Below are 14,287 nucleotides of genomic sequence, written 5' to 3' on the forward strand. Positions count from 1 at the left end.
TTTAATATTACATCTCTAGATCTGGTCAAGGTTTCCCCTTAAACCTAAAGGAAATAGTTGAAAGGAAAAAAACAGAATATAATATCATAGGAAGACTCAGACTTGGTCTGGCTATGTTTAGATTTCTTCCAAATTTTGGCTCGGTTTTAAGCTTTATTGGCAGACTCATTCAGAACTGTGGCTTTATCCTTTTTTTTTTTCATTTGGCTAATATGATTTGTTAAAACATTCTCTGTTTATTTCTTCTTGCTTAACATTTTTCCACACAGCAGGCATAATGAATTTTTGTTTATGATGGGCTGTGCTGCCTGAATTATGGTATGGAATCTGGATCTGGTTTCTCTGGAAAGGTATTTCATTGCTCTTTGAGGGGATTTTTGCTGCTTCTGGTGTTCTCTTAGGCATGAGTGTTTCTGAAGTTGGTTGTGTAGATTTCTAAGGAAAACTAGGCAGTATCTGCTGATAAATAGCACCAAAATTTGTTAGAAATAGATTTCTTGGTATAGGTGTCGTCGTATTCTCTACCAAACTATCTTTGAATTGTGCAATGCATGATTTTTAAAATATAATACACACCTTTTAAAAAACCAAAGTATAATTGATTTACAGTGTTGTGTTAATTTCTGCTGTACAGTAAACTGATTCAGTTATGCATATATATATATATATATATTCTTTTTATATTCTTTTCCATTATGGTTTATCAGAGGATATTGAATATAATTCCCTGTGCTATACACTAGGACCTTGTTATTTATCCACTCTATATATAATGGTTTGCATCTGCTAACCCCAGACTCCCACTCCATCCCTCCTCCTTGGCAACCACAAACCTGTTCTCTATGTCTGTGAGTCTGTTTCTCTTTCGTAGATAAGTTCATTTGTGTCATATTTTACATTCCGTATATAAGTGATATCATATGATATTTGTCTTTCTAACTTACTTCACTTAGTATGATAGTCTCTAGGTCCATCCATGTTGCTGCAAATGGCATTATTTCATTCTTCTTTGTGGCTGAGTAGTATTCCATTGTGTGTGTGTGTGTGTGTGTGTGTGTGTGTGTGTGTGTGTGTGTGTGTGTATGCACCACATCTTCTTTACCCATTCATCTGTTGATGAATACATGAATACAATAGCCATGTCTTGGGTATTGTAAATAGTGCTGCTGTGAACATAGGGGTGCATGTATCTTTTTGAATTATAGTTTTGTCCAGGTATATACCTAGAAGTGGAATTGCTGGATCACATGGTAACTCTATTTTTAGTTTTTTAAGGAACCTCCATACTGTTTTCCATAGAGACTGCACCAATTTACATTCCCACCAACAGTGTATGAGGATTCCCTTTTCTCTCCAACCTCCCAGCATTTATTTGTAGACTTTTTAATGATGACCATTCCGACCTGCGTGAGGTGGTACGTCATTGTAGTTTTGATTTGCATTTCTCTAATAATTAGCGATGTTGAGCATCTTTCCATCAATATGTACCTTTTTAACTGAAGTTCATCAAAGCTCTTTAAAGTGCCGTATGCACTGGGGCTTGTTAATGCTGATTGGCTATAGGAAACACATATTGAAATACACTCTCCCCAGAAAGAGCTAAAAAGACCATATTTCTTTGTATAAGGAATATTTATATGGGCTACATTTTGAAATAAAAAGTACATGGTTTGTAGCTGAAGAAATGATTATGCATCTTTGAGATGCCTCACTGTAAATTTGAATTGTCTAACATAAACTTTTAAAGAAACCAAACCACAATTTCCCAATTTATCTGCCACCATATCATATAAATTGACTTATTAGAGTTTTCCAAGAGAGAATACTCAATAAATTCATTCATTTTTAAAATACATACTGGAATGGAATGCATTTTTTATATGAACAATTATGGTGTTTTCCTTGAGATACAAAAAGAAAGAGGCAAAACTCCAAAACCCTTGTGTGGAGTTACTTTTAGTTTATTTACTTGTGAAATGGCCATCCAAATACCTGATATCCCACAGAGCATAGACTTTGAGGCTGGGCTGATCTCATTTGCAATAACAGCTCTACCTCTGAGTAAATTACTAAATCTATGTTGAGTCTGTTTCCTCATATGTAAAATAAAATTAAGAATACAGAACCTGACTGTTGTACAGACCAAGTGATGTAATGAATGCAAAATGTGTCGTATTACATCTGGCAGATATTATGTGTCCAATAAATAAATAAAGTAATAGTATTACTTTATTATTATGCATTCAGTGGTAATGACTGTTTCTTGCAAGACATTTTGAAATAGAAAGATGGGTGTCTATGACATGTTTTCTGAAAATATATACTTTGTATTTAATTACTGGCAAATAAAATATGGATCAACAACACAGAAATGGTATTTTTAAAGACAATGCTAATATAATATTGTAGGGTTAAGTAATTTTTCTCCGATGCTAATCCTTTTATAGGTTTTGGAGTCAACCACTCAGGATCAAAGAACTCAAAGAGAATTTCAGTGGGGATCCCCAAAATAATTAAATTAGTGGTAAATAAGACCCAGGATAAACGGAATGAAAAAATGTTAGTGGATATTTTTGTTTCCTTAGGTTGAGAGTTACTGCATAGTTCCGGTATTATAGTTGTTAACAGCACAGGTTCTGAGGTCAGGCTGCCTGACTGACCTACTTCCTAATTTTGTGATCTTAGACAAGTTGCTTTCATTTTTGCTTCTATTCCCTTGCATAAGATAAAAGCAAAATTAATATTAGTAGATCTACACTATTTTATTTTTCTTACCATTTACATGTAACATTTTTATAAAACAAGCAGATAAAATATCAAAAAGTTCATGCCCCTGTGTTAAAGAAGATTCTTCCTTTCCTTTTTTCAAAAAATAATTTTATGTATTTATTTATTTTTGGCTGCGTTGAGTTTTCGTTGCTGCGCGTGGGCTTTCTCCAGGCGAGCAGGGGCTACTCTTCATTGTGGTGCGTGGGCTTCTCATTGCAGTGGCTTCTCTTGTTGTGGAGCATGGGCTCTAGGTGCGTGAGCTTCAGTAGTTGCGGCACGTGGGCTGAGTAGTTGTGGCTCGAGGACTCTAGAGCGCAGGCTTAGTAGTTGTGGCGCACGGGCTCAGTTGCTCCGTGGCATGTGGGATCTTCCCAGACCAGGGATTGAACCTGTGTCCCCTGCATTGGCAGGTGGATTCTTAACCACTGTGCCACCAGGGAAGTCACTTACCTTCCTTTTAATGCCTACTGTTTTGGGCTCTATTGCCTGCTGTAAGTTTGATAGACACTGGCTCATAGTGCCTTTTTCATAATTTCAAAATTATGAAACTCTGAAAATTGAAAGGTGTTTTTTGGTAACTAATTTGGTAGAAAACTCCAATATGATCCAAATAAATCATTTGATTGCATTTGGTTACAAAACATGATCTGAAATAACATGATGTCTAGAGTCGTTTTTTGTCAATTTAGTATGAACGCTTATCTACATATCAGTCAGGATGAGCTAGGTTATGCTATAGTAATAAACAACCTTCAAATATAGTGGCTTAAAACAACACGTTCACTACAGTTTGACATGGTCACTCAAGAACCTGGGCTGGTAGGACATCCACCACCTCAGATACCACTGACTGTCATGCCAGAGGGTTAGAGAACTATGGAGGATCTCACATTAACAATTAATACTTGAATTTAGAAATGACACACATCACTTCCACTCACAAACAGAACTAGCTGCATGACTTTTCCCAACCACAAGAAGTATAATCCTACTCTGTGCCTGGAAGGGAAGAGGAGTGGACATATATTTGGTAAATAACACTAATGAATATCAAACTATGTTTCACTGCAGAAATATCATGGTGATTACAGGGTACAGTCGCCGATACCTGGTTGTGCTCTCATAGATTACATATTATATATACCATATTATTTTTCTAAAATCCAAATGATTTTGGATTCTACCAAGACCAAGTTTCAGATATGAAATTAAAAATGAGTACTGTGTTAAGCTTTAGGGATCTGAAGACGAAGATGACATGGTGCTTCTTTTCATAGAGCTTACAGTCCAATGAGGGAGACGGACATGTAGTCATAAACTTTCAATGCAATACATAATGTGTTCCATTAGAAATTTGATGAGAGTACAGAGGAGGGAGTAAATAGCTAGGCCTGGACTAAATAGAAAGGCTTCTCATAGAGGTTACACTTAAGCTGGAGTTTGAAGTATGGCTAATAGGTAAGTAAGCATTGAAGGAGATGATACATATTTCTGACAGATTTTACCAAAAATGTTTTTGTTGTTGCCAGGCTCTGTGCTTTGCTCTTACACAGTATGTACATAATTTGATTGTACCTGCAATGTTTTGGGGTAGAGTAAATATGATGGTGGTTCTGCCATGGAGAAAAGATAAGTCTGAATAAAAATTCATGCCTAATCATGAAGGGTTTGGAGATGCTGTAGTAAAGCACTTTTAATCTTATTCTGTGGGAAGCAGAGGCAATCAACCAAATTTTTTGGAAGGAATTGTGAAGTTTTCTGTTCTTTGAAAAGGTCCTCTTGAACCAAAGGATGGAATGTAGGAATGTCAAACTCACTGGAAACAGTGATTTGTGAAAAGAGAAGTAAATATTATTTTATATTTTAGTTCTTTTTTAATAATGTCTTTTCAATATAGAGCTTATATTCAATATTAAGCCTAGCTGGGAACTAAAATCTTAAACATCTTTACACTCATTTGGGCAAAAGGTCATACTGGGGTATTCCCTATATTTATGTTTAGATTTGGTTAACTTCAACTTTTCCTTATGTATGTTGCATTTCTGGAGTCCTATCTGGTGTCAAATGCATTTGCCACTGTCATTCTATATTTTAATTCATGAAATATGTGAGTAGAATATGATGGACGAACTCTCTGTGCAAGAAGTGGTGTAAACACCTCCTTAAAAAACCACAGCTGCGCTTGCATCAATCCTTGAAGTGAAATTGCAGGAAAATCTCTGAAAATGAGGAAAACATGAAAAAATAGAGCAGTTAACATTTACAGAGGAAACACTTCATTTAGAGAAAGATATGGAATATTTGAGAACTATGGAAGTCAGAATTTATTATTATATGTTGCACACTTTATATAATTATAGCATTTAGAAAATGTATAGTCTAGTAGGATCATATGTTACTAACTTACGGAGAATATTTCAGAGTATGTACCAGTTTATATTTTTTAATAGTATATAAAGTTTAAAATACTTTTCCATACATTAAGTTCAGTAACTAAATGCTAAAGTCATTGAAGCGGTAAGAGTAAAAATTATGTTGTATCTTCATCAAGCAGATACCAGTTGAGAAGCATATTGCACTCAATCAAATAAAACTAGCCAGTATTAAAAATACAATGACATGACTTTTCATTATAGAAAAAATTATGTAAGACTTTCCTTGTGTTGAAAAGATGTCTCTTTAGGGGAGACTGATTAATAACTTATTGTCTATGTAATACAATTTCCTTATTTGCCTCATCCTATAGACCAACACAGAAGAGAGTAGTGGAATGAACCGGAATTTTGATTGAAGTAGATCGGGATTAAAATCCAGTTTTGCTACTTAACAGCTATGGCCTTGTGCAAGTTGCTTAAACTCTCAGATCTCTATTTTTGCACATGTAAATTGAAGATCCTGACATCTAGCATAAAGAGTCGTGCATATGAAAGAAAGGATGCAAAGTCAATGCTGTGCAAAGGAGCCATGGCCCCAGGAAAAAAACTGTCATACCATTCTGATTTCACTGTTAATGGTCTGCCACTTCCACTCACAGAAATCCCACCTTCCTCATGTTCGTCATCCTTTAAGTAGAACAAAAGCTTACTTTCTAAGAAGTTTGGAATAAAAATATTCCAAAGACAGGTATCACATTGTATTGTTTTAATAAGAACCAGTTATACATCCATGAAATAAGTTGTACTACAAAGAGAAAAGTGGGATATCAATTGGAAACAACAGAATGCCATGCAGATGGGCAGGGTAGGAGTACCAAAAAAAAAAAAAATCAGTCTGAACTTGATATCTGTGATATTGTGATTTATAGTAAGAAATATATATTTGGTCTTCAACCTAGTTCCTAGCACAGAGCTGCTAAAACCCTTGGAATCTCCTGTGATAAGAGCAATAAAGGTATCATTTGTTATGTTAATGAGGCAACTTTTTGATAGCCCTTAGTTGTTTACCAGAGGATGGAGGCTGGTTGCTAGGGGAACCAACCTAGGTGATCAGAGGGTTGGACCTTTCAGTACCATACCCCCAGCTGAGGAGGGGAGAGGGGCCGGAGGGCAAATCAATAGCCAATAGCCAATGATTTAGTCAATCATGACTATGTAAAGAAGCCTCCATAAAAACCCAAAAGGACAGGGTTCAGAGACCTTCTGTGTTAGTGAACAGGTGAAAGGTGCTGGGAGAGTGGCATGCCTGGAGAGATCATGGAACGTGATTGCCCTTTTCCCAGACCTTGCCCTATACATCTCTTCCATCTGGCTATTCCTGAGTTATACATATCCTTTCATAATAAACTGGTGATCTAGGAAGTAAAATGTTTTTCTGAGTTCTGCGAGCCTCTCTAGCATATTAATCGAACCAGAGGAGGGGCGTCTTGAGAACCTCTGATTTATAGCCATTCCTTCAGAAGTACAAGTGAGAACCTGGACTTGGCTACCGGCATCTGAAATCCAAGGAGGAGGCTGTAGAAACCTCTGATCTGTAGCTGGTCAGTTAGAAGGACAGGTAACAACTTGGGCTTGCAACTGGCATCTGAAATGGGTGGGGGGTGGGTGTCAGTCTAGTAAGTCTAACCCCTTAAACTGTGGACTCTGATGCTACTTCTAGGTAGATAGTATCAGAATTAAGTTGAATTGTAGGACACCCCGCTGGCATCCAGAGCATTGCGTGTTGGATGTGTGAGGAACCTCTTCACCCCCTACCCCACTCCCACAGTGGAATTAAGTTGAGAATCTAATTTAATGTCAAAACTTCAGATCAGAAAGGTCCACAACATCATTAATGCTTCGGAATATATATGCTTCACGATGATATTCTCTCTTCCTCTTCCAATTTATGTTCCAGCCTATCGCCTTCACTTTTCCATTCAAGAAATTTATGTCCCTTAACTTATAAAGACTTTTCTTCTATTCCTGCATTTGAACCTGCTGATAACTTCTTTCCATCCTGATTCTGTTTTTAACCTTAAGTTCTATGATGCCGTGGTCTCCTGGTCCTTCTGATACCGCCCTGCCCATTAGTTCTTGGTCAAGCCTCAGAAGTATTTTTCCTCTGAAAGTTTTGTAATCCCCAGGATGCTATTCTCTATATTTTCCTTACATTTTCTGGGTGTGCGTCTAGTTTCATGGTTTTAACTATCACTTACCTATTTTTTTTAACATCTTTATTGTAGTATAATTGCTTTACAATGGTGTGTTAGTTTCTGCTTTATAACAAAGTGTTTATTCCTGGGAAATGAATATTTGTACCTGTGCTAGTTTCCCATAGCTGCTATAAGAGTCACAAAGTTACTGGCTTAAAACAACATAAAGTTATTCTCTTACAGTTCTGGAGGTAGGAAGTCTAAAATCAGTTTCACTGGGCTAAGGTCAAGGTGTCAGTAGGGCTGGTTCCTTCTGTAGGTTGCCTCTCCTTCCAAGCCTGCATTCCTTGGTTCATGGTCCCTTCCTCCATATTCAAAGCCAGCAGCATAGCATTTTCTCTCCTTTCTGATCTCTGCTTTCATCCTCTTATCTTCTCTCTCTGACTCTGATCCTCCTGCACCTTCTTTCAGGGACCCTTGTGATGGCATTGTGCTCACCTGGATAATCCAAGATAATCTTCCCATCTCAAGATTCTTAATTTATTCATATCTGCAAAGTCTCTTTTACCTTGTAAGTTAGCATACAAAAGTCTCTTTTACTATGTAAATTTCCAGGTGTTAAGGCGTGGGCATCCCTGGGGGACCATTTTGCTGCTTACCCCAGTACCTAAGATTCAGATGAATATCTCCAGCTAGATGTTTCACAGGCATTTCAAACTAAACTTGTCAAAATTGAATTCGCTCCATTATCCTATTTCCTAGACCAAATTCCTCTTTTGTAACATCTTAGTTTTTGGTAAAGCCATCCCCTCGTTTACCCAAGTCAGAGACCTAGGATTCATCTATGACTCTTGCTTCATTCTCCACATATATTAACTTGTTACCTCTTACTTTTCATTTTTTCTTTCCATGTCACTCATATTAATCTATTTTAAGTCAAATTTTTCTCTGTGTTTCCCTTCAGATTTTCACTCTCAAGTGCGTCATGTTGCTGTCATCTAAATAAATACGGATAGAAGCAAATCAGATCATCCCATTCCCTTACTTCAGTGCTCCTCCCGTCCCCATGTCTCCATCACCTACTAGATAAAAATCAAAGCTCCTCTTACCGATGTACTTTTCAATGTAATCCTACTAAAATATAACCACCTTGAAGGCAAATCTTGCGATTTATTCTTTGCCTTCTACTACCTAATATAGTATCTGGCTATGCTCCATAAATGTTGATTGGAACTGAAATTTCTTATCATGAAATGAAAGATTGTCTATGATGGGGCTGTTCCTTTCTCTCTCACTGAACCTTATTCCACAGCAATAACAGAATTTATTCACTTTGGCAGGTGCCACTAATGTGTGCATGAAAACAATTTTTTTCCCTTCCTAAAAAAAAAAGATAGAATATATTTCCCAGCCTCCCTTGCAGATGGGAGTGGCCATTGTGTTCTAGGCAAATGGAAATGAGGTCAACTACTTCCAGGACTGAAAGGAACCTCCCATAAGTTCTCTTACCCTTCTTTCAACCTGATGCCAAAAAGTTTGAAGACCTTGGAAGCTACATATTGATGATGGTGGAGATTTGAGATGGAAGGATCCAAGTTCTCTGAGTCATCACCTTCAGAAGACCCTCTTTGACATCAGGAACACTCACTTTGATAGTACATGTGTGAGAAAAATGAACTTCTACCAGGTTTGAGCCAATATACATTTTTGGGTTGGATTGTTATAACAGTTAGCATGACTTTGACTAATATATATGCTGTCCAGTATCAGAACTCTGTGACTTTGTTCTGGCAGTCGTCTCTGTCTGGAAAATCATAGTTTCACCATTGTCATCATGCAAGATTCAGTACAGGCATCCCTCTTCCAGAAAAACTTCCTTGGCACCCCGCATTTTTGAGTAGAAGCTTCCTGTTCCCGCAGAATGTAAGCTGAGTCCTATTAGTATGATTCAACATTCAATTGAAATTATGTTCACCTATCTTGTTACCAACCCCTTCAGCAAAGATTGAAGTTTCATAAAGGGCAGAAAAACAATCATTTTGTGTCTTCAGCCAGGAACACAATGCCAAGCTGAAGATAAAAAATGGTTGCAATAACCTGGCAATAAATTCTTGCTGGACTAACCTCAATGCAATTTCCTCACCTATAAAAGTAATGTAATAATTCAGACCCATATGGTTACTATGATGATTAAGTGAGGCAATATATGCCAAGCACCTGGCACAGAGCAGGTGCTTACTACGTGTTCTCTTTTATCCCTTCCTTAACTACTTTCGTTCATAGGTTCATCTTTTTATTTTAATTCTCTCCAGTCAGGATTACAGTTTGTCTCTTAGTTATTTGATAATTATTTTATGTATATATTAGTGTTTTTTCCTCATCCAAACTGCAGACTCCTAGACACAACTATGTTTTACCCTTCTTCCTAGCCTCATTGCACCTTGGACAAAGGAGGTGTTCAATATTCACTTTTTAAGTTGGCTGAGATCTCTCTATAAGTGTTCTATTATGTTGCATTAAAAACAGCTCCAAAGCCGGATCTCCATGACGGAAAACAAATCTTTGGCCAAGAAATAAGCCAGTGCATAAAACATGCTGTCAACTTGGCTTTCATACTAACCTGTGCAGGTGTGTCTATGTTTAGGGAGTAGAATATTATGGAATATCAATGTCAATTTAGGGGGAGGGGGAGTGGGATGTATGTGTGTGTGTGTTACAGATAATCTGTAAAATATAAAATTTTCTTGTGCTTAGCAACCATTTCCTAAATTTACTGGCTGTACTTCAGGAGTACATACACACTGACTCTAGAACCACATGAAGTTTTGTCATGATTTGACATACCGTCAAGTATCTCCCTAATTGACATCTTCTAAGCTCCTCCAGTAATACATCCCCTCTTATACCCACTCTTCTATAACAATATTCTGCATTCATCAGTTCAGTTTACACATGTTGTCAGAGTTGCAACACCAGAGAAATTCTGGGAAGTGGTCCAGTTTACTGAGAATGATGGAAAGAATGGGTATTCAGGGTTGAGATGCAGATAAGCTAAAGGTAATCTCAAGAGTACAGTACAAAGGGTAAGAGCACAGACTCTGGAATCAGATTACTGGGTTTCAGTTCTTGTTCTGCCTCTTGCTACATGAGGCAAGTGTGATCAAACACTTTAGATGTATTAAGAGCCTAGTATGTGCCAGACACTGTATTAGGTGCTCAGGAAAGAGCAGTGAACAACATAAACAAAAATTCCTTCTGTCGTGGACTTTACATTCTAGTGGGAGAAGGCAGACACTAGGTAACAATAACAGAAATATGTAGAAGTTAGTGAAGTGCTCTGAGGAAAAATAAGAAAGAAATAAGGAGGCAGATAAGGAATGCAGGGGTAAATGGGGGTCAATTTTTAACAGGGGCATGAGGAAAGATTCTGCTGAGAATATAACATTTGAGAGAAGACTTTAAGGAGGAGAGGGAGAAGGTTCTACAAGTGTAGGGGAAAGAGCTTTCTAAGAAGGGAACAGCAAGTTCAAAAGCCCTGAGCAATGTAAGAGGAGAGGAAGATGGAGATCTTATAGGTTCCTTAGGTGGCTTCTGGTACTTCAGTTTTGTTTGAGTAAGTTGGGAAGCAGTGAAAATAATTTGAGCAGAGTTGTGGCCTGATAGGACTTATGTTTTCACAGGATCACTCTGATGGCTGTGTCAAGAATAGATTGAAATGGGGTGAGGTCAGAAGAATGAGACCAGTAAGGAGGTTATTGCAAAAATTCAGCCAAGAGTTTAAGAAGAGGCTTTGACCAGATGGTAGCAATGATGATAATAATAAGAGGTCAGATCTGAGAACATATTTTGGAAAATAGAGCTAGTAGGCTTTGTGAGTGGATTGCTCATGGGGAATACAATCAGGGATAACTCAAAGATTTCTGGTCCGATTAAGCAGAAAGAAAGGGTCAACACTGACTGATAGGGGAAAGGCTATGGAGAAAATTTTGTTGAATAAAATAGAAGCTAGTTCCGTTTGTTAAGTTTGAAAAGCCTATTGTACATCTAAGGCCGTGAAATAAATGAAGGTTAAGTTCAGATGGAAAGGTCTGAATTGGAGATATAAATAAGGAAGTCAGTTCAGCATATAAATAGTATTTAAAGGAAGATTAGAAATCAGTATGTGAGTATGTATAGGTAGAAAAGTTCAAGACCTGTAAAGTGTACACAATAATGGGACCTACCTCGGTGGTTCATTGTAAGGATGAAATAAGTTATATGTATAAAATGCTTAGGACATGTTCTAGTACACAGCAAGTCCTTGGTGATTGCTAAATGTGACCGTTTTACTTTAAACCAAGTAGAATGAGGCAGCCTTGTTCAGATATCATGAACCCCAAATCATGTTGTAAAATGAAGACTGTATTATTTGACACAACACACTTCTCATACATAGTCATCTCTCAAACATATTTTTCTATAGCTGTCTCATAAAATAAAAGAAAATGATTGATATTTAATATTAGAATTGGAACAGAGCAATGATTTTATTTATTCTGACCTTTCTTCCAAAGGGAAGTGGTATTTGTTTAGTGTCTCTATTCTATATTCTTCTGTGCTATCCTGTTGCATACCTCTCTCATTTTATTTATCTCCATATATCATAAGCTGTGTGTTTTACCCACTAGATTATGAACTTCTTGAGGATACAGATGTATCTTATTTATCTTTGTAGTCCCAGTGCATAATTTATGCCAGGAACTCAAACATTACTCAGTAAAGATTTGGTGAAAGAATGGAATGGATGGGTGGATATCAACTCTATGTTATGGATTTCACCGGGGCTCTTTGATGGGTTGATTCATTTAATACCTACAAGAGCCTGGCTAGATTGGTAGTGTTAGCTCCATTTAAAAGATGGAAAAATTTATGCACAGAGGCTAATTGATATGCTTGAGATTAACAATCTAGTTAGGTGTAGTTTGTATTATACCACAGGAACACTCTAAGGCCCAAGTGTTCCCTGCTCTATCCAAAGTCTCTTTGACTGGAAAACTTTCAAAATGGAAAGATCACTAATTACAAATAAATCTATGCTATTATTATGTAACTTTAATGGATAGCAACCCTTATAAATATTGAGCCAAAAGAAGATAGATTGTAGGGCTTCCCTGGTGGCCCGGTGGTTGAGAGTCTGCCTGCCGATGCAGGGGACATGGGTTCGTGCCCCGGTCCGGGAAGATCCCACATGCCGCGGAGCGGCTGGGCCCGTGAGCCATGGCCGCTGAGCCTGCGCGTCCGGAGCCTGTGCTCCGCAACGGGAGAGGAAGAAGATAGATTGTAATAATATGATTATAGAAATTTCATATATATATATTATTGTGAACAATCACAAACATACAGAAAAGTTGAAAGTACATAGCACTGGGGAATATTTTTTTCTGAACTGTTCAAGTGTATGGTTCCGACATGGTGCCTTATTACCCTCAAACGCTTTAGTGTATATTCATTACCAGCATTATCCTACATAACCACAATACAAGCATCATAATCAGAAAATTAACGTTGGTACCTTTTTACCATTTAATCCTCAGACCTCGTTCACATTTTACCAGTTATTTCAACAATGTCCATCATAGCGCAAGAATCCAATTCAGAATCATGTGTTATAGCTGCTTGTCATTTCACTTTAGTTTTTTCATTACAGAACAGTTCCCCAACTTTCATGATCATGATACTTTGGAAGATTACAAGCAATTTATTTTGTTGAAGTGTCTCTCAAATTGGGTTTGTGTAATGTTTTCCAGTGATTAGATTCCAGTTTTGCATAATTGACAGGTCACTGGATCTTCTCATTGCATCCTATTAGGTGGTATACAATTTCAGCTAGTTCCATGCTGATGATATTCATTTTGATCACTTGATTGAGGTAGATTTCTCCACTGCAAAGTTAACCTTTTGCCATTTATAATTAATTAGTATTTTGTACACATGATGTCAATATTCCATTCCTCAACAGAAGTTCTATTAGTCCATCTCTATTTATAACAATACGGTCTCAGGGTTTATTCTTTTGGAGGGAGGATGGTCAATGTGTTATAACCTATTTCTCTCAATTATTTTGATATTCAAATCTTCAGAGATTTGGTCACTGGTAGCCCCTTTCAAGCTGGTTTCTGTATCCTTTAACATGTCCTCATTATCTATGAAGAACCTTCTGCTTACTGGTATAAGAAAATGTTCCAGTCTCACTTGTATTTTCCCTGTTCCAGCCTGGATAAACAAAAGGAAGAGAAGCAAGGAGGAACAAAAGGAATACCAGCAAGCGATATTCTTAAAAGTCAAATATATATGCTCATTTCCAATTTATTATTTTAAAATTTCTTATAAAATGTTTTTCTTTATTCTTGTTATACTTCAGATTTTCAATTCAAACTTCTAGTACAAGATAGACACAGAACCAGTCTCCAGAGTTTTGGGGTTTTTTCTTTCACTTCACAGTTGCAAGTTTGTTTGCATTATTTCATCGTGTATCTAAACATAGAAGCAAAGAATTTTAGGGTTAAAAGAAGTCCTAGAGGCTGTATTTTCCTAGCTCTCTCCCATTGCAGAAATCTCCATAGATTCTTGATTCATTACTGCCCAGTTTCCTTAAACCATTACAGAGATCTTTGTTACTTTTTGAGATTACCTTTCTCCATGTTGGTCAATTCTGATATTTCTTTATTATTATTATTTATTTATTTATTTTTGGCTGCATTGGGTCTTTGTTGCTGCGCGCGGGCTTTCTCTAGGTGCACCGAGCTGGGGCTACTCTTCGTTGCGTTGCACGGGCTTCTCATTGCAGTGGCTTCTTTGGTTGTGGAGCACGGGCTCTAGGCGCATGGGCTTCAGTGGCACACAGGCCCAGTAGTTGTGGCTCGCAGGCTCTAGAGCGCAGGCTCAGTAATTGTAGCGCATGGGCTTAGT

The sequence above is a fragment of the Pseudorca crassidens genome, chromosome 11, assembly GCF_039906515.1.
Source record: "Pseudorca crassidens isolate mPseCra1 chromosome 11, mPseCra1.hap1, whole genome shotgun sequence".
In the NCBI taxonomy this organism is placed as follows: domain Eukaryota; kingdom Metazoa; phylum Chordata; class Mammalia; order Artiodactyla; family Delphinidae; genus Pseudorca; species Pseudorca crassidens.